The sequence below is a fragment of the Neopelma chrysocephalum genome, unplaced genomic scaffold, assembly GCF_003984885.1.
Source record: "Neopelma chrysocephalum unplaced genomic scaffold, ASM398488v2 Primary Assembly neopelma1_147, whole genome shotgun sequence".
NCBI lineage: Eukaryota > Metazoa > Chordata > Aves > Passeriformes > Pipridae > Neopelma > Neopelma chrysocephalum.
In genome coordinates this window covers 11,115,427-11,136,118 of record NW_020897809.1, presented here as the reverse complement: position 1 = coordinate 11,136,118, position 20,692 = coordinate 11,115,427, and the positions used below count along the sequence as shown (strand labels likewise).

General features: G+C 46.7%; 1 protein-coding gene across 4 annotated transcripts in view; it reads left to right on the top strand.

Moving 5' to 3' along the window:
- Positions 1-20,692, top strand: part of PRICKLE2 (prickle planar cell polarity protein 2) — a 104,938-nt gene that overhangs the window by 32,765 nt on the left and 51,481 nt on the right. Inside the window, exon 1 of one of the 4 annotated variants that reach the window (XM_027700716.1) lies at positions 14,321-14,437. The exons of 2 other annotated variants lie outside the window; for them this stretch is intronic. The gene's annotated coding sequence lies outside the window, so the exon portion shown is untranslated. Of the gene's footprint in view, positions 1-14,320; positions 14,438-16,748; positions 16,753-20,692 lie in introns of those variants that run through there. One more of the 4 variants, XM_027700715.1, reaches the window with a different exon arrangement.

The window sequence follows — 20,692 nt, the reverse complement described above, 5'->3', positions numbered from 1 at the left end:
GTATTAACAAGATGTTTCTTAATGGGAAACATCTCTGTAGATACAGACTCAAGTTCTCATAATTGCGTGTTCAGTAACTACCAGTTGTGTGCTCATTTAAGCAGATGTGTCTCCACCCATTCCCTTCAGTTCATGTTTAATAGGATGATTTGTTCGGTCGCGAGGCTTGCAGGATTTCAGTCAGCCCAACTGGCAATAAGAAATAAGGGAATAATAAATTTTGCAGAAGTTGGTGCGTGATGTGTTTAAGGTACAGGAATTACTAACTGCTTTTTCAGACGTGAGCACAGCCAAGGCTGTTACACACCAGTGCACGACTGTGTCATGCTGCAGTTGATTTCTTCCGCTGCCTCTTCCTGCGTGCACAGACGTAGCCAAGGTCCAAGACGCACGCGATTACTCACACGATCAATGCCCCTGCCCCTTGGGGCACTTGACTGGACTAAGGAACCTCGCATGAACCCTTCTTGTTATTTTGTGATTAGTTGGTGAAAACATTGACTTTGTATCTTGCGCGCGGTTAGTTTTGCAACAGGCTGCTACTTTTATACCATTCCCTGCTCTTGAAAAGATTTGCAAGGTGTTAACCATTCATCAGAGATTTACTATTGAATTCTGTGGTTGTTCAAAGTTCCCAGCAGCTGTTGGCTTTGAATCTTCCGGATGCATATTGCAGAAACCACTCTCTTCTACAGTAATTGTTATAGCAGGGAATATTTTGGCCCCGGCTGCTTTCCAGCGCCATTTGTTACAGCCTGGGTTTGTGCGTTGGTGCTCCAGCCTTTTGCCACCTGCTGATATCTCAGATACTGTTACGCACACAGGTGAGCAGAGTCCTTTAGAAATGCCTCTAGCACTGCTGTATGCATCTTAAGACATGAAAATCCAGTCTTTTCCTATACTATTCTTATACATCATAGCTGTCTGTTGAGTTTTTGAAAGCCAACTGTGCAATTCACATTTGGGCTGTCAATAAAGATGCCCGATGCTTTCCTGCAGTGGCTGTAGAGATTTGTTTTGAGTGTCTCTCTGGATTTCACATGGTTTGATAAACATGCTCAGTCTATCATCCCTCCCTCTCTGTTTCCTGCAGTGATAATGGATTGTAGAAACCTTAATAAGCAAATTCAGGCCAATCCATCAAATAACCAAGTTGAAAGACATCGCGTCTTTCACTCAGCAAACAGATGCAAGATATTAGGGCTTCGAGTCACAGACCTGCATGAATTTAATGGGGAGGTTCTCATCATTCCCAGGGCCTTTGCCTGGAGTTGTAAAATAAATTATCCTCATTAATTTTAATATTTCATGAAATCTCACAAAGCGATGGCATTCTGGGCAGATTAATATAAAAGCCATAAAATTCACATGAGCCATATGTTATCTGAGCACCAAATGGGATGCCTGGGATTCTTACCATCAATATCCTTTTAAAGTTAGCTTCAGCAGTGATTCATGGCATACTCATCCCTGATGAGAACCTCGATAGTGCGAGTGGCATTACTTCAATGTTCATTTGCTCTGTCCAACTGGTCATTTGACTCTTTTTTGGAAAACCACCATACATGGAGTTTGTTGGCTGTTTCCTCTGTGTGAGGTCTGCATGGTGGCATGGTCCCAGCGGCATCAGGCTGATGTGTGGTGAAGTCTCATTTGCTCTGGGTCAAATATCTGGGCTCAGTTTGCCAGGTGGGTGCCTTGGTGCAATCCTGAGCTCTTTGACAGCTCGCTTCCACGCTAGTGAGCCAGCTCAGGTTCTGCATTAAATCCACCCATACTGTTTTCTCTTCCTGCTATCAGCCTCCCCAGGCCCCTCACATTTAAACAGGCCTGGCTAAAAGCAGATTAGAGTGTATCCTCTCTTGGTCCTCCTGACTCTAAAGTTAATTTGGGAAGTGTACCCAGTCAGCATTATCAGGTGTTGTTTGTAAACACAGTATTAAACACAACTATGCTTTGGATATTCCTCCAGAATCTGTACACATGTCTTTAGAAAGGGGTCTGCCAGCTCAATTTGGGGATTTTCATTATTATTATTATTATTTATTTCTTCCTTGAAAACCCTACCAGCATCAAGGCTTTGCTGTACCAGCATAATCACAGGCACCACTTGCTACCTGGCTCTGCATTTTGCTCTGCCTTTCCTCAGATGGTGCATCTGTTCATTTATCTCAGACCCATCTATCACTTCTTAAGTCTCAACCTGTCTCACCCCAGCTAGTTTTTTGGAAGGGGGATGCTGTGTGAAGCCTGGACATTTTGACATGCTGGTCTCCCCCGGCATGCCAGGACCCTCCCTGCAGTGCCTGCATCCTGCAGCAGTGGATCCAAGGTCCCCATGCCAGCACTGGTCCCAGTGAGGCAGGTGGGATAACTTATTCCTGCCACTGGCAACAAAACAATGGTGTGGTTTGGTTGTGTCCACTTGCTGAGGAGTTAAATCCATCCCTGGACATGGATTTGGGATCCACCCTGGACAGAGGTGTTTTGATTATAATTGTCTTAATGCACTTTTAACCTGGAGGCTATTCTGTGGCTTGCAGAATGGTTTTAAAAATCCTGTGCCGCGGGCCTTCCTGTGTGCTGGGTTTTAGTACCATTAACGAGAAGCACAAAACTGTGTGTTTTTCTTTCTCTATTTGCTGATACTTAACCTAACAGTCTAATGTGCTTAAAATATCCCATGTTCTTCCTAAGGCACCAGTGCAATTTATTTCTTAAACAGTCAGTTTTCAGCTTTTTAGGCTGCTGCTTTTTCTCTAAAAAGAAGGTCCTGTGCTAAAAAAAAAAATAAAAAATTAAAATCCAGATATAGTTATTACTTTGAAAAGAGGGGATTAGTTGGCAACATACTTATGGTTTTGTAGAAATAAGCCCATGAGGCACGAGTCCTTAGCCCAGTGGAAATGTAGTTGCTGTTAGACAGTATTTTGTACCTTTTCATGCTGATTCCATAGCACTGTAGATGCCCAGGGATGGTCTAAGCAGAGCCCAAGCCCTGTCTGCTGTGTAGAAGAGGAAATCAAGCCCAGTGCTCTGGATTGGCACTGTGAGGCTGTGGCCTGGCCTGTCTCTTGGATACCTCTTGAGGGAAAAGTCAAAGGTCCTCATCTAATCAAGGCAATCCAGGGGCAATTAAAAGCCTGCAGGTGTCTGTGCTGCAGAATAGGTGTGGGCAGTGATGAATAAAGCATTAAGAAGCAAACAGGAGAAAGGCACGGGAACTGAGGTTCAAAACAGAAAACATGTGAAGTGTATGGATAAGAGCATTGCCTCATGATACCAAACCTGCCTGAATCCCTGTGTGGCCACTTGCTGCCTCCTGGCTGGGGAGAGGGGGGTGAGAGGCCAGTGCTGGGAGGTGAGTGGGCACCCCACATTGCCATCAGTGGGAAATGAGCCTTGTCTGGGATCTCCTCATCTCCTGGCCATCCGTGTTCCCTGAGCATCCTCATCCCCTAGCGTCTTTTCTAGCCAGAGGCTGCCCCAGCAGTGGTCCTCTCCTCTCCAAGCCTTTTTTTGTCTCATTCTTGGTCTGAGATGGGAAGGCAGGAGGCAAAGATGGGGAAGGCAAAAGCAGGGTTAGGCTTTGTGATGGTGCTGCCATGTCGCTGGTGCTGGACATCTCCCCTGGCCCCATGGCTTGCCCTGCTCTGGCAGGCAGCTCCCTGGAGGGAGCAGAGTCATCAGGAGGACTGAGACACGCTCACATTTTGCCTTTGCTGCATGACAGCAGGGTATCACTTTAAATAGGTTTTCTTGATGTGTTTTCCACTCTTCACTATCCCCTTGGGATTTTGGCGTGTCTGAGGCAGGCAGAGCAGGTTTCCTAGGAGAGAGACAGTGCAGCACTGTGCCTGCTCACCCGTCTGTGTCCCCAGTGGCGTGTCACTGGCTGTCTCAGCTCCAGGCGCAACACCGTGACATTCCGCCCTGGTGTTATCCGCCCGCGGTGCTGGAAACCTCAGGAGGCTGAAAGAGTGTGGGGAAAAAAAAGATGCAGCTCTGAAAAGGGCACAGGGGTGTTACTGTGCCAAAGCCACTGGGGCTGAGCAGGGGTTCAACTAGGCCCCTGGTACAGATCCCTGCTGTGGGATGAAGATGTATGTATTGTGGGGGTGTTGGGAGGAAACTCTCCAACAAGCAGGGAGGAGAGGAGGAGGAGAAGGAGAAGCCATCCATGGGTCAGGCAGCCCTGGCTACCCCAGAGCTGTTGGAGTTTTTCATCCTTCCCCCTGTCCAGAGACACTGGTTTGGGTTTTCTGGTGTTATCACTGAGGTGGACTCTTCCCAGCTGGCAGGACACACAGGGGTTAATCTGAGCATCTTTCCACTCTTTCAGCAGAAGGACAGCAAGTCCTAGCAGTGTTTTGTTTTTAATATCTGTTGGCCAATACAAGAAAAGCAATGTCAGAAAAAAACTCTTCCAGTGACAATATGATTAATTCCTTCTTAAGGAGAAATAAAAAAAAAGAGTTGGGTATTTTTTTCCCTTTTTTTTGCCATTACTTAGAGATGGTCTGACAGTAAAGAAGCCATGATTAATTGCACCAAAAGAAATATAATAGACACCTTTTCTTGGCACCATCTGAATTTTGTATGATTTTGCTGTTATCTCGTTGGCTCAATGCAGAAAAATTATCTCCAAGGCTGCCGTAAGGGATGTTAACTTCCTTTTCCTTATTACAGATTGATCTTTGATATCTGCTTTTCTCCAGGAGCTCTTTTATTCCCACAAGTGATACAAACCTTCTGCTATTTTCCATATATTGCACTTAAGTAGTTCAATACCTTTGGAAACCCGTATGGGATCATTTAATAAAGACTCGATGATTGCCATGTTTTGAAGGTTATATGATATGAGAAATCATACATTGTTTTAAAGGCTGAATATATCTATGCTGTTGATTTCAGATAAACCAATATTTTTCTAATAAGGCAGAGAAATGATACCTTCTTTTTGTTGTTTATATCCTCTAGAGTGTGAATATTTTTCCATCTGTGGTTTCCAGTTAAATGGATTTTCGGTCTCTCTGAAATTTCTGCTCAAGTCCCAGCAATATTTGCTTAAGAGTAATCAGAGTATTACCCAAATCTCTGTTCAAAGCAACAGTGACCTTAGCAGCGGTAAGCAATAATTGGATTATTTTCTGAGATGTAGGAAGATTCACTGTAATAACAAAAGAAGAAATACCAAATGATAACACCACTTCTCTGCAGCACTGTAAGCCGTGGCACTTTCCATAGGATAGTTTTAATAGCTTAGCATATTATGAATACTGAGTGAGAAAGGCAGAGGCTTGGGGAATAGATGCTGCCTTGCACTTTGGGGTGATGCATTTGCTTACGGGGGGAGTTCTTTTATCATAGAATGATAAAGGTTGGAATAGACCTCTGGGATCACAGAGTCCAGCCATTAATGCAGCACTGCCAAGTCCAGCACTAAACCATATCCCCAAGTGCCACATCCACGTGCCTTTTTGTTGATTATTTTTATTATTGTTATTATTACAAAAGTACTTTTGTTGGGATGTGGTGCTCTGTATGTATAAAACCTGCACCCAGGGCAGCTCTCACCTGCCTGCATGGTGATTTTCAGTGAGAACAGGCCTCACTCTGATGGTGCAAAGGCAGAGGCCAAAACATCCTGCCTTGATGGTGTGGTGCAGCTGAGGCTGGGACACTTAAGTGTCCTGGATCTGTCCTGTACACAGCTTGGCCCTGGGTGCAGGAGCAGCATCCCCATGGAGCACCAGGCAAATGCCAGTGAGTTTTCCTCCAGAGAGGCTGAGCTGCTGCGAAGACAAATTGGAAACCATTTGGAAGAGCAAATCCATACCAGCCCAGTGTTGGATGAGCCTGATTGCCTCTCTTTCTGCTTTTAATTGTAATGAATTATCTGGCTCAGCACGGCAGGGTGCCGAGACTCTTGGCTGAAACTTGTGTAATTCACATAAGTGTTTACACAAAAGCCAAGTAAATGTTAAGCTTCCTACAGATTCCAATATACATGAAGCCTTGTTTGTATTCAGTTTGGGAGACTGGTGGAAGCAAAGCAGCCCATATGGCTGTGCGTTGGAGCAGGGAACATATGTGTGGATGTGAACACACATGCACATGTCTTTTGTGGCACTTGGGGACATGGTTTAGTGGTGGACTTGGCAGTGCTAGTTAATGGTTAGGCTCAATAATCTTAGAGGACTTTTCCAACCTAAATGATTCTATGATTCTGGGAATTGCACATGTTAAAATAAAAATTTTGACCTTTAACTTTCCCTGGAGTGGGTTTTGCAGTGACCTGTCTGGTTGCCTCCAAAAAAAAAAAGAATTCTGTATAATTTTGGTTTATTAAGAGAAGCTCAAGGGCACAGGGGATTTTTTGCTGCTTGACCACTAAAAAAAGAGACTTGTGCCATCAAGGCTACCAGTGTCCTTTGAAGTCTCCCATGTGCCCACATCATGCTTCTAATTACTGCAAATGAGCCTTCTGCAGCCCAGGCTGCTGTGTAATTCTAACCAAGGCTGCTTGCCAGATGGGATCCCTCCCAGGCAGGACCTTGGCAATGTCTGTCCCCACGATGGTGACAGGGAGCACATCCCATGAGCAGGATGAGATGTTGGTCCTGACCTGTGATGGCAGCTGGTTGTGGAGCAGAGGTCCCTGAGCCTGTCTGTGCCCTGGTGCACTGAGAAGTGACCCTTGGCTATAATGCAGCATTTGGCTGTTCAGAGCACCAGGTCTCTTGGCTTCCCTTTGACCTGAGAGGAGCTGAAATTTGGGATGCTGCACATCAGCCAAACCCTTCTTGTTGTCCCGATGGGGACAGGTTTGCTTTGAAACAGCAAAACCAAACCAGGCTGTTAAAGATTTTGCATTAAGACAATTCCCTGGGCACAGTGCAGCCAGGAGATCTCTATACCTGGATGTAATTTATTTTTAGAAAGCACGTTTAGGCGCATAATGACCTCATTACCATGCCAGTTGCAGCCCTGCCTGTTTAAGAGTATTTAATTGTTTTCATTCCCTGAGCACAGCCGTTTTAGTGCATAGGGCAGAAGCAGGAGAGGGAGGGAGGTTGTGTGACTGGAAACAATAAGGATACTGAGGCAGAGATTGAAGCACTTGATGGAAGCATCCCTGTAAGAATCCCTCCCCAAAGCATCCCAATACTCAAGAAAACTGCAGTGTTTTGGAGCCCTTTCTTCTCCCACTGTCTTCTGAGGAGTCACAATTTTTTCCTCTCTTAGGTTTTTCTATTGAAAAAATAAAAAAATGTTTGAAAGGCAACCCAAGCTCCCCTTCATCATATGTCTGAAAGCTGGGGACTGAGGAGAAGGATTGAGAATGTGCACACTGCCCCTTCCCAGCCACTCCCCAGGGATTTTTCTCATGCCTGCTTGCCTCCTCACTGCTCCTGTGCAAGAAAGAATGTATAAAAACAGGTAAAAGAGAGAGGAAAGGAGGGGGGGGAAAGAAGACTTATGTTTCTCTGGCAGTGGAAAAAAATACAGGAGATGTAAATAATCTTCAGGATTATGCTAAAGCCAAGCTTCAGTCATTTTCTTGGAAAAAAAATGCATGAAGCCTGTTCATTTAATAATGCCAACCAGAATTTCTTTAGAGCTTCTTATATTTTCATGAAAAGGATCAGTTGTCTTGAAGAGAAATGGTAATTCTGGTATCTACAAATACTCTTTCCTTGGGAAGTGTGGGGTTCAGGTTGGTGTGCTTCTGTGATTGGGCTTTTTCTTACTGTTTGCTTTTTATGATACTCACGTACATTCACGTCCATGGTTACACACTAAAATCATCAAAAGCAAAGAGTTGGTTTATCATGAAATGGCAAACCACGGCTGTACTTCGCGGTGTAGGCTGTATCAAGATAAAAACATGACATGATTTTTAGCTTTCCCTGTGTTTATGTTCAGTGCCAGAGGTACTTCAGTGATTTTGCAAAGAGTGTATACATTGCGGTCAGGTTTTCAAAAAAAATCACAGTATCTTTCAAAATCTATACAAATCTTGCTTACCCTGCTGGGCTTAATTTTAGACTATTGAGTTTATTGTTCAAGGAGGAAAAAATGGGTTTGTTGTGTGCTGTATTTAATCAAGTGCAGCAAAAAACTTTCACAGGCATCGTTCATCTTCACAAGCCAATTTTTTGTTTCCATTTTAGCTGTAGAAAAATCTTGCCCCAGTAAAATGAACTCATTTATTGTGCAGATCTGATGGCACCAACATTACAGCTGCTGGCAGGTATCGGCTGGTTTATAGGGACACTCCCCATATGGATTTTCATTTTTATGGGATTTCAGTGCTGAGAACTGTGTGTTTAATCACTGTAGAATTGCCGGGAGCCAAGGATTTAGGGATGCTTGGAAATAAGGGAAAGTGCATGGTGTTCCCGTTGCAGCTTCCAAAATGCGAGATGTGCTGCAGAAGCCTGAGGCTGCTGGATTTCTAGCAACTGTCAGGGTTTAGGATGCTCATACGTTCTGAGACAGCTTTTATCCTTCACATCCATCCTCCCTCCTGGGAAGCCCCATCCATGGTGGAAGCAAGAGGTGCTCATCCCTTTCGTGGTTAACCTGGGTGTGATCAAGCAGTTGCTGCCACCAGGAGTGGGAGGAGGGCTGTGGTCCCTCTCTGATCGGCTCCTGCTCCACTCCTCAAACTCTGGGTGTTTCCATGGAGCACAATGCCCAAGGTGAGGAAGGGAAATGTCCACCATAGCTTGTGGCAAGGAACCACTTGGTCCAGCAGTGAAGTGTATCTCCTCTGTGTGGGGTTACAGCCAGGGTTACACTTCCCAGCAGACAAGGCTGCAGCTTCAGTGTCTGCTCTGGGGAAGCCTGTTGACTGCAACTACTGAACGTTTTCATATTTAGTGAAGACTGGAAGAAACGTCATGATTCACCAGTCTGGGCTTTGGTGGCCTGTGGGTAGTTCAGAATGTGCTTTGGCCGTGGCAGGGGTCACATGTGCAAGCAACCAGCGAGGTGCCTGGCTGGCAGTAGCCTGAGCAACAGGCATCCTCACTTGTGTAAATTTTGGGCAGACAGGCATGAAAATGCATGTCCTGGGAGTGGTGTTAGTAAAAATACTTGGCTTTGTATCAGACAGCCCTTTGCGTGGGGGAGATGCTCTGATTTGTTGGTGCAGGAGCTCATCAAGGTGGGACAGTGGAGCTCACATTGCTCGGGAACAAATCCCAGTCATCACCACCCAAAGACCTCTCTGGGGTTTGTTTCCAGCAGCCTTTAATTCAAGAAACAGTTTCTGTCACTCCAGGTTCAGTCACAGGCAAAGAACTGGTTGAGGGAGAAAGATGTGATGCGTCCTAAGCTGCAGGAGGGGAGTGATGGTATTTTTCATAATTTGAAGCATTAAAACTATAATCTTCCAGTTCTGTTTTGAAGCATCTGGGCTGTCTCATACATCTGTGGGCTCCTACAGCAATATATTCTTCTCCAGGTTCACACGTGCTAGGGGTTGTGGCTTGTAAGCTATTCTGGCAATACAAAATAAAAAAATAAAAAATAAAAGGCTGGGAAGGGGGCAGGGAGGCGATGTGATGCCAAGTGGAACAGCTCTGTCTTACCCGCCTCGAAGAGAAATCATCGAACGCTGAAGGAGACAGGCTCCATCGCGCAGATTAATGTGCAGTGTTTGAAAGCAACCCAAAACATTTTATACACACAAGGCGAGGCTGGAAGGAGCTGGGTGGCTCATCTCTGCAGAAGCCATTCCTTTCCCTAAGAGGGCATTAAAAAAAAAAAAAAAAAAAAAGGAGAGTACAAAGGTCTCCGGGAGCACTCAGCCACTCAGGCAGTTTAATTGGCTGAATGTAGAGCTTTACAGTTGGGATTAATATGGATATTTCTTAATAATGTGTCACCTTGTCAGGAGTTTCGGGGTCAGGACTGCAAGGCTGCACAGTGCTTGCAGTGAAAGTTCTTGCCTTTCCTTCTGGTTTTTATTATTACAATAGCTCCCAATAGTGCATATTGAAAGGAAGATGTTGTTAAGTTGGTTTCTTCATTTCTTCCTGTGCAACCAGTGAAAAAAGTGGAAAGGTGAGGGGAAGAATGGTCTGTAGAGGTTGGCAGTGGTGGCTACATCGTGGGTTGGCTCATGGGTCCAAGCTGGCACTGACATGCGCACCAGGATATCAGCGTAAACATATCAGCGTAAACATGGAGAGCTCAAACCTAAGCAAATCCCACCAGAAAGCAAATAAAAGAAGTGATTTAGCAGTGCTGGAGGTCGTTTAAAAGGACCTAAGACCATTAGCATTTTTACAAGAATTTTTCGATTGGTCTTACTGCCTTTTATCTCTGTGGGTCTCCTCTGAGTGACCACCAGCACAGGGATGCCTGCAGGGAGGAGGCTGCTCCCCTGTGCCCCACTCCCAGCCACCCGGGGGATGTCTGTTGCCGCTGTTGAGGGTTATTTTGCTGCTTCTGTTTTTCCCCTTTTTTCCTTCTTTTTCTCACCTTCCCTCCCCTCCCCTCCTGGTAATTTCAGAGGGGGTTCTGGGAAGCCCACCTCCTTGATCAGGACACGTAATTGCCACCAGCCCTAATGGGATACACTCAGAAGAAGGTTTCTCTAATTTCCCTGTGCTCCTGCCTGCCCTTGCCCCTCTCCAGGAGTGATTGCCTCTACAGCTTTATAATCAACATCTCTCCCAGCGCAGAGAGGTTCCTGTGCCTGGAGCCACCACAGAGCGATGAGGCTGAAGCTTTCCCCACTCTCTATAAAGCCATTAGCGGCACAACAGCGAGCAGCAAGTGCACAGCTGATAAAAGTCTCAGCGAGACGCTTGCTCCTATAATGATTGTCTTTCATGCATAGATAATTTTGATAGAGTTGGACTTCCGAAGCCCACTGTCATCGGGGTGGAGTGAGCTGACCTGTTAATCGTAAGAGGAATTAATGGGAATTACAGCTGGTGGAGGCTCCCTCTCTGAAGAGCTGGTTCGGGGCATAGCACTGGAGGGGAATTTAAAAACGAAGCAGTGTGTGTTGTCCTTGGAGCAGCTGCAGATAAAGTGACAGCGAGTCAGTTCCCGGGGGAGAAGGGAGGCGTGGAGGAGATAAACTCCAGGAGCACAAACACTAGATTAAGAGCCTAATTCTGAGCGTGAGCACACGTGCATTTTCATTGCATCCACTTAGTAATTAATGGAGACTTTTAATTTTACCAAGAGGGAGACCAGAGCCACCAGGAGTTGCAGCCTTTCTGGTGTTTTGTCTGTACCCAGAGAAGACCCAGGTGAGATGTCCTGCATTACCTCTCTTGATGGTGCTCCTGTGGTGTAAGTTGTTTTAGCACTTATGACTTGAAGTGAGCTGAAATTCAAAGGATTCCTGCTGATGCTTTACCCCACCTGAGGTCCTGGCTGTCTCCAGATATTATCAAACAGCTACTAGATACTCTACCAAGCATTTCCTTTGAGTTTTCTTTTTAGGGTAAGTTTCCTTTAAAATGCCATATATCCATGTAGCCTGCAGAGACTAAAAGAATAGCTTATCTCATCCATACAGAAGACCCATAAAGTCTTTAAATATGCTTTATACTGGTGCTTTTCAAAGGAAGGGTTGATTGCCTGGTCTTAAATATCCAAAATGTGGTCCCTGCGTGCCTGAGCATATGTACACAAGAGCTGTCTGATGAATAGTCAGAGACACTGCCCAGACAGACTGTCCTTAAGAATTTATGAAGAATAGCACAGCAAATTGCATTGAAATGTTGTTGTCACTGTGCATTACAAATGCACATATCCAGGGTGTGGAGAAAAGGACAGCAATTAGTCCTGTTAATAATGAGCATGTTGCTGGGAAGGGAAAAATGATGATAGAATGGTTTCTTCTGTAACAGTAAAAGGAAGGTAAATAGCATTTGGTTGGTTCCATGTGTGCATTTCAGGAGTTTTTAAAAGTCTTTTTACCAGTTTGGGGACTAATTGATAGCGAGGAGGGGCAGGTTTTCTGCAGAACTAGCAACAGGCTTGTACTTTGGAAAACATGATGAAGTTGTCTTCTTCGAGGGCACCAGGAGAGAGAAGCCATGAACAAAGGTGATGTCCTTCCCCAGCACAGGCATTGGTGGGACTTTGGGCACCACTGGGCTATGGCAGCCAAGGAGGAGCTTTTCTGTCCACGTTGGCTCTCTCCAGCAGCAGTGGGATTCCCCATTTCCCCACTGAGCAGCAATGGTCCTGCCAGTGCACAGGGAACAGCATGACCAGAGAGGGGGGACTGGTCTGCAAAGAAAGGGCTGTTTCATGAGCAGCTGAGCAGGTGTCTGGAGCTGAGTGTCCTGAGTAGCAGCAGCAGTGCTGTGGATGGTGCTTTCCTGTGGCAGAGGCCAGCAACGTGAGTTGGGACCCGAAACCCACAGCCTGAGCACGTTGGAAAGGAAACAGGGACACAACCTTCACCTGAAGTTCTGTCACATGGTTGCAAATGAGGGTGTGAAAGCCCCTATGCAGAATACATGTTCAGGAATGGGGGAGCACCTCTCTTAAATAATTAATTTTGTGACCTTCAGAATGTCATTTAAGGATTTAAGACCAGGAAAAAAAGTACATTGCACTGCTCTCTGCTGTTGCTATCCCTGGCTCTGCTGAGGCTGAGGTTGGCACTGGGTGGCACGTGGGTGGCTCTAGCTCTGTGTTTGTTATGGGGAAGCTCAGAAGGTCTCTGTTTTCTGTCCCATGTCTAGTGATGAGGTGCAACTGCTCACCTACTGAACTACCCAGGTTAAATAACGCAGCAAGGAAAGCTCAGACGTGCAGAGGAGGGTGGGGAGAATATATTTTGGGTATTCTGTCAGTCAGCTTGACACTAATTGGTTGCAGTAAGTAATCGTTCTCCATGTAAATTAGACTCCAATTTCCTCTGTAGTCTGTCTGTTTGCTGTGTGGGCTTCGGTCTCTAATTAGGCTCTCACGTGGCAAACCTGGTTTGTAAGCTGCTTTTGTTCCTGGAGAGCCAGGCTCAGCCCTCCCTGAGGCTGCCCGCGCTCTTCGAGCCCCGCTCCCAAGTGGGATGGTTCTTAGATCAACACTGCCAAGGTCTAAATTCTTCTTCTAATGTATGTTTTGATTATTTCTATATTTAAAGCTTGCAGCGGTGGAGGGGGCTAGAATGCAAAGGGGGTTCTTGAGCTTACAATGGGAATACCCCTCAAAAGCGCTTCCTCTGTGTTCCTTGAAGCCCTGCTCACTCCTCCATGAATAGAGCTCATTGAATTGCTAGCCTGTGCGAGGGCTAGGGCAGTTTGCCCACATCTGGATCCTGCTGCCTGTCCGCCGGGACACCTGGAGCGCAGACCACTGGCTCCCCCCTCACTCGGGGTAGCTGTGTGTGTGCATTCAGAGCTCACCCAGACGCCAGCCCACGCCCTGGAGCTGCTCCAGGGTTGCACATCTGTAACCGAGTGCAGGAATGTGCTGTTGCACGAGAGGCTTTTATCCCTGACTGTCTGTTGTTTGCGGATGAGGGCAGGATTCCAGGTCGCTGCCTGCAGCAGGCAGCTGCCCGTGGTGTAGCCCTTTGCTTTCTGACCCCCTGCCAGCAGACCCAGTGTAGCCCGAGTGTCAAGAGTGAGCATCATGGCCACGCATCTAGATTTGTGTGTACAGAGGAAGACGTGTCCTACAGTCAATGTCTGCACCAGGCTGAAAAAAGAAAGCAAACCATATGTTTTGGCCGGCCAGGCTGTTTGCCAGCAGCGCTTTATGATTCAGTAGTTACCTTTGGGAAATTCACTATAACTTTAGGAACCATGTGCTGACTGTTTCTGCAAACCTCCTCCATACGTGTTGCAGCCCTGCCCCAGATGTGACAGCGGTACCAGCAGACGTTCTGACATATACTGGTTTTATTGGCATCCTGATATTTACCTTACTGACTTTTGATCTGGTGATATAGGCAGAGAGTTGCCTGCTTCCTTCAGTGCTCTCACACAGCTGTGGTCTTCTCCAAGTAGGTAGATAAGAAACTTCTTTGGGGAGAAGGAGCGAAGCAAATTGTGAGAGGTTTGTGGGTTTTTTTGTTATTGCTTCTCTTCATGTGATTTATAAACTGGCAAGGTAACTTTGCTTTCATACCGCTAGTCAAAATTGGAAGGGATGTTGGCTCTGCAAAGAGCTACATTTGGGTAAAGGGACAGGATTGGATCAGGGCTTGAGATTTTCACCAATAAGCTAAAACTGCGGTGGGCGTCGCTCCGCCAGCCGGGGCAGCCGGCGGGGACCTGCCCTCCCCAGATGACCGCAGCCGCTGCCGGGGCGCAAGGCAGGCAGCCCCCGAGCCCGGGCACTGCCATCCCCAGAGGATGCCCCACGCTGCGTCCTGCCCGTCCTTCCCTCTGCCCTCGCCCGTTACAGGGGGGTTTTCCAGCGTGTGAATGCCTGTTTAGCCGGGGTAAGTAATCGCGCCCGATTTATAGCATCTGAAAGTATAAGCCGCTTTAATGCTGTACAAATGTTTGCATTAGGAAATGATTTTCTTTTTCAGCCCTGATTGCTGCCTGCCTTTGCAAGCGCTGGTTCTCGGTGCAGGCAGAGCCCAGGGGCAGGCAGGGGCTGCCGGGGGCCAGGCACAGCCCCGCCATTCCCCCAGGAGCAGGCATGTGCCGTATCTTCTGCTAGTATCTGACCTAATATCTGGACACAGGAAAACTTTTCCTTGATGCAAACATGACTTCTGTCACCAGCCCCTGAGCTGCTCCTGCTTTCTCACTCTATTGAAAAACCCCTGAAGAGTAAAACCCTGCGGGAGGCTGGAGCTTATCTTCAGCTCCGGGTTTCCAAACGTGCTGTGTGTCTTCTCAGCTGTTGCAAGGATTTGTGTGGAATGACAAAATGCGAATTTTGTACCTTTGGCAGCTGTGTTAAATGCAGGATAAAGGGGTATTTTTAACTTTGAGATGTTGGATTTCTTATGCCTTTGTTAGCATGAATTCAGGAGAAAAAGTCCAATTTTCTTTCAGGCAAAACAAAGGCTTCTTTTGAAGGAAACAAAGTCTTTTAAGTACTTAATCAACTTGCTGAATTCAACTGCTTTAGGATCATTTAGGAATTAAACAGAAGGAGGCTGTGTTAGTAACAAACCATGGTTTGGGTTGGAAACAAGGGTTTATTCCTGCTGGAGAGGCAGAGGAGCCCACAGTCTGTGGATGTCTGCTCTGGGCAGAGCTCCTGGGGCTGTTTGCTGTGCAGGGGGGTTTAACAGCGTCCTCTGTTTGCCTTTGTTTAGGCAGTGCAAATTATTTGTGTGCTTTAGGATTCCTTCCCTCTTCCAGCAGATGTTTTATCTGTGCAACTGGTGAAGTAATTAGAGAGAGAGACGTGGCAGTGGTGTGCAAACACCCCTTGGTGGGGGGGGTAGAGAGATCCCGGAGTCCATCCCCCGGGGGCAGCTGGCTGAGGAGCACAGTCGGCACAACATACCTAAAGCAAAATTAATATAGCCCAACATATTTGACTTTATTTCTGCAATGGGGTTGTTCTCCCCACTGCCAAAAACAGGGAGGGGCTGCATCCCAGGGCAGAAGACCCTGCTGCTGCTTACGGTGAATTTCTCTCAACATGCAAATATTCACTTGGGATTTTTGTGGTGGCGGCTGGGGATGATTAAATGTTCAGTCTGTGGGAAATTACCAGGAGATTTGAGTGTTTTCCTCAGTGGCTTTGGCACCAGCAATGGGGTGACAGGGGAAGCTCCCCCCGTGTGGATCAGGCTGTCTGTAGCTTTTGAAGGCTCCAGTTGCACGAGAATGTTTTTGCTCTGCTACCATTTAAATAATGGCAGCAACATGCTGCTTCCTCTAATGATCTTGATTAAGTTATTGGTTATTTCCTTAATTAGCTACTTCATCTACTTATACCTTAAATGAGTCTGTTTGTTCACCCAGAGGAGGGGGAAAAAGTTCCTGTTTTTTCTCTTTTAAAAGGTTTTTTTTTCCTCTCCAGAAGGCAGCTGTCATCTTAAGTCAGCAAGGGAGCTCAGGTGAGCTGGCTTCCCCGGTGCTGCCACGTCAGGGTTCTGGTGTGGTTGGCAGTGGAAATGTGCTGGCATTTGGGGCTCTGACTCCCAGAGATGGGTGTTGATTCCTCCCGTGGGCTGGCTCTCCTGGCAGCAGTGAATTTGAAATGAGAGAGTATAGATGTTTGTTTTTTCCTGGCATCAGTGTTATGCAAACAAACAAAGTAAGTTGCAGTGGTCTTCTGAAAGCTCTCTTCACCTGTATCAACTGGACTGGGAGTGGGGTGGTATCTCAGGGGCACTTCTGAATGGGATAATGCTTCCTTCAATCCCCAGTGGCCTTTAAATTTCCCATGCATTAGTACATGGCACTGTGTTGACCACCCAGGGTCTCTCCACAACACTTCAAAAGCAACCTCTCCAGCTGGCACCAGTTCTTCACCAGTATTCCCCACTCACCATCATTTGCTGCTCTTTTTCCTGATTCTCAAAGAGGCTCAAATGTTTCTCTTTGGAGAATCCTTGTGATACACGTGGCAGCAGCCCATGCCTCATACCAGCCTATTTGTTCCTTCTTTTGTACTGTTTATTACTCTTAATGATATTCCCCTCCTTAGCCTTGACTTCACACCCTCCCCAGCACAGAACTCGCTGAAACACGTATTGCGTAATGAGCCTGCTTCCATATATAAATTGGAGAGACAGAAGCTGGGACTCTCCCAGCTAAAATGGAACTAAATGCTTGCCCTCCAGTTACATTGTAGCACCCGTGCCAAAAAATTATGTATTTGGGAGGAATTACCAAAAGTTCTGACGTACGCGAGCTCTAGTCCTTTGAGTCTCTTACATTTTTAGCACTTTGGCATGAATTTGGGCTGTACGGCTTTGCTCTCAGAGGAAACGTTTCCCATGGCCTAGAGCATCGCCCTGCAACGCAGAACCACAGGCAGCAGCACAAACGTGTCTCCAGCACCAGCACTCGCTCCAGCCGGGACGTGCTTGGATGGCAGCACTCGAAATCCCACGTGTCGCGTTTGGCAGCGCACACAAACCCCAAACCCGGTGCTGCCAGCCCTGACTGACTCTCGGTGCTCAGCGTTATTCTTGTGCTCTGGGGTGTCCCAGGGGAATTGCAGCTCCCAGTTTGGTTTGCAAAATAGCTGAGGGTTGGTGGGAAGGACTCAAATACATCAATTCTAATGGCCCGGAAAACAGTGTCCTAGTGTTTCTATATCGTGATGCCTGAACGATTGTCATGACGTGTCAAATGCAGCTGTGATGGATCTTGTGGTCAGCTGTGCTTTGCACACCAGGGGTGAGCGTCACCAATGTAGCAATGCCTCTGGGTGATCTGTGTTCCCTTCCACGTCTGTCCTGGATTGCTTGTGTAACCTCAGACAAATCATGGACATCCTCCAAGTTGCAGATGGAGGGAAGCAGCAGAATTCCTGTTGCAGCTGTTCAGGGGTTGGTGCCAGAGCAGAGCCAGCCCCAGGGTGGTACTCAGGAATGCCCATATCTGGACAGTACCTGCAGTGAACCCCTGTTGTGGCCAGGACCTCCAAATGCAATGAAAAAAGACAATAAAACCAGACAAATAACTGCACTCAAGAAGAAAGAATATTGTTGGCTTGACTCCTCTGCTTTTCTTTCTCTGCTGATCCTGGGAGGAGGTAGCTGAGAGGAAATATTTGCTCTGACAGGGTTTGACCTTTCTTTACATTCCTTGGAAATCTGTGTTTGGATTTTGCCCTGTTGGTGTTGGTTTATGCAGTAATGTTTCCAGCAGCTCGATCGCATGGGTGTAGTTCCAACTCCTGGTATTTTGTGAAAAGATAAAAAAGAAAGAAAGATGGGCCTGAGTAATGAGGTGGCTATTTAATCACAGCAGAACTTGCAGGAAAATGTGCATTAAATATTTATGGGATGGTATTCATTAACATTTTCACTCTGTTGGCACTGGGCAGTGCAAGAAAGCTGTCGAGAGAATTGGAGTCTGTGTTACACAGCCACAGACCTGGAAAGGGCTGCAGCAGGGGAAAGGCATGAACGCTGGCTTTGTTACCCGGAGTCCCTTGTAGCTGGCATTGCATTTGGAGTTGCAGCAGTAAGCAGGATTTCAGTAGTTTCACTTACAGTTCTCAAAATGCTTGCAGTAAATATTTTAGGTGTGATTTTTCCGGCTGCTGTGTCTGATGTGAGTGCAAGTGGCTGACACCGAACCCCTGGTTCACAGGCAGGCAATTAGAGAGATAAGCCTAAGTGACTTCATGTGTCTCCTTTTTAGATTGCTCTGGTCTGAGTTGCTGTAAAGGGCTGGGATTAGCAGAGATTGAGTTCTCAGGGCTCTGGAAACCGGCTGGGACTGGGGGCCTCCTCCAGCATGAGCTGTAGGTACTGAGTTACAGAGTGAGTTATCCAAGGGCGTGAAATGATACCAGGAAGATTAGAACTGATTATAAAATGATACTAATGCTTTCTTCATTAACAGCATAGAAAGTATCAAATTACTCTGGTAATAACAAATGTAAGAAACACTTTCGATTTATAAGTGAAGGTACTTAAATGGTTGAAATGTATTTATTTGCTGACCATTGCATTGACAATTGCTGACCATTCTCAGATAAGGATTGTGGCAAGGTGTGTTAGACTTCCACAGCATAAATGGGAGGTCCGAAGCAGTAGCAGCCTGATGGATTGAATATTCCTGTGAGATGACACAGGCTCATGTATCAGATTTTAGGATACCTCGTTCTAGACCAGTACCGTAAGCCCAAGACTGATCTCAGGCTTGTACCAAAAGCAGCTTGGTTGCACAGGTCTGCCATATATGGGCTTTGGGCTGAAGGTCTGAGATGCTGGCCCTGTCCAGCCACAGCAAGTGACATGCCCAGCTCAGGCTGTACCCACGGGCATCTCCCTTGGGGGAGACTAAGTTCCTCTTGATATTACTGTCACCAGGAGACTGCTTTGTCCTACTTCTTGACAAGTGTAAAAGGGACATGTACAGAGAGAGAGCTACCTCCTTTACCTGAGTGCCTGTTGGATAAAATAAATGCTAATCTTGACTAATTAGCTAATAGACTCGCTGCGGATGTCTCTGCAATCCATTTATGTACTTGAAACCCCCATTAATTTCCACTGGCACCGCACAGCAGAGCAGCAAGTGAAAGGTTTGACTGTACCGTGCTCTTTGCTCTCTGATATGTTTCCCCCATCCTTTGCATGAGAAAGGAGGCGGCCGATCCCCATGGCAGTCACGACATCGGCATGGTTTGTGCCAGGCGTGCAGCACAGAGGGCTTCTCACTGCGCCTCAGCCTCTGGTCTGTCTTGTTTTTCACTTCCCATGAAGCGATGCCTTGTAGCACTCCACGGTAGATTGCTTTGGTTAACTTGCCGCTTACTTTTCGGCCGCCTAACTGGTCGTTCAGGAAACATTCAGCCTCCTGTTTGCAGTTACTCCTGAGCTCTCCGCCCAGCCTGGGCTTCTTTCTTTCATGAGGGGTTAAATTTCCTCGACATAAACATTTACTGCTCTCCAAGCTTGTCCTTATTTGTTGTCTTCATACTCGCATTTTCTTAAGCACTGCAGGAAACAGTCGCTTGAAGAGCTTGGAGCTCACACCTCCAAACATCTTCACAGCAGACACTTTCTGAGTGTCTAACACCCACTAAAAATCACTGGGAACTGAATCCTTAACTACTGCCAAAATATGCAGATACCCTGAGGATCTGACTTCTTCCCTTGACCACCTCTGTTAGACTGAGGGATAGCAGGAAGGAAGTGAGAAGAGTGTTCCCTCCTGGAGCGTGAGCACCAGAAATGATTCAGAATTAGTCTGGATCTAAGCCACAGCATATTTTTGCAGTTTAGGTCCTGTAGCCTGTCACATCAGCAGCTTTGCAACCCCTGTGCTGACTGGGGATGTTGATCCAGCCTGTAAAACTGGTGTCTAGTGGTAAGGATGGTGGAGGAACACAGTTATAGCTGCATACAATTTTTCTGTGCTGTATGCTCGCTGCCAACTTTGTTGTTGTGTTTCAAGGGAAGTTAGCTTAGAGATGCTTCAGAGAACAACACTGGACACGTACCCATCCGAGGAGGATGGTTGTATATGCCCCTCATAAATGATTTTTGTCATGTTTTGCCATTTTCTGTAGAACGGCTCATCTCTGAGGCTTCAGAAAGTTGAGTATGGCAGGTTTGCCTCAGCGTGGAGGAGACAAGGTTTTGTTCAAAGTCACACGCAAAATCATAGTTGACATCAAAACTAAACCTAATTTCATGTCCCTTCTGGAAGCACAGGGTGCTGCTTGCTCAGGTGGAGGTGGAGGCTGGGAAAGCAGATAAGTGCTCTGCTCTGTGTCTTACGTGGAATGAAAACTACCAAAGTCAAAACTTTTGTCACAGCAGAGATGTTCAGAGCACAGCAAGTGTCAAATCCGTGGCCATGGTTTGTGCTGGTGTGTGCAGCAGGCGCTCAGGGAGGGGAAGGCAGCTGTTGAGCTGCGATTGCTGCTTATTACACTAATTACAATAGTCTCGCCGGTACCGTGAGCTTCCCTTCTCCTTCCCCCATCTGTCGGGTTGGCAATCCATGGTTGCTCATCTTTTTGAGATACGTCTGAAGTGCTTAGTACCACAAGGAGCCCGACAGCGCTCCCGCTCTGCATTCCCTCAGGGGAATGA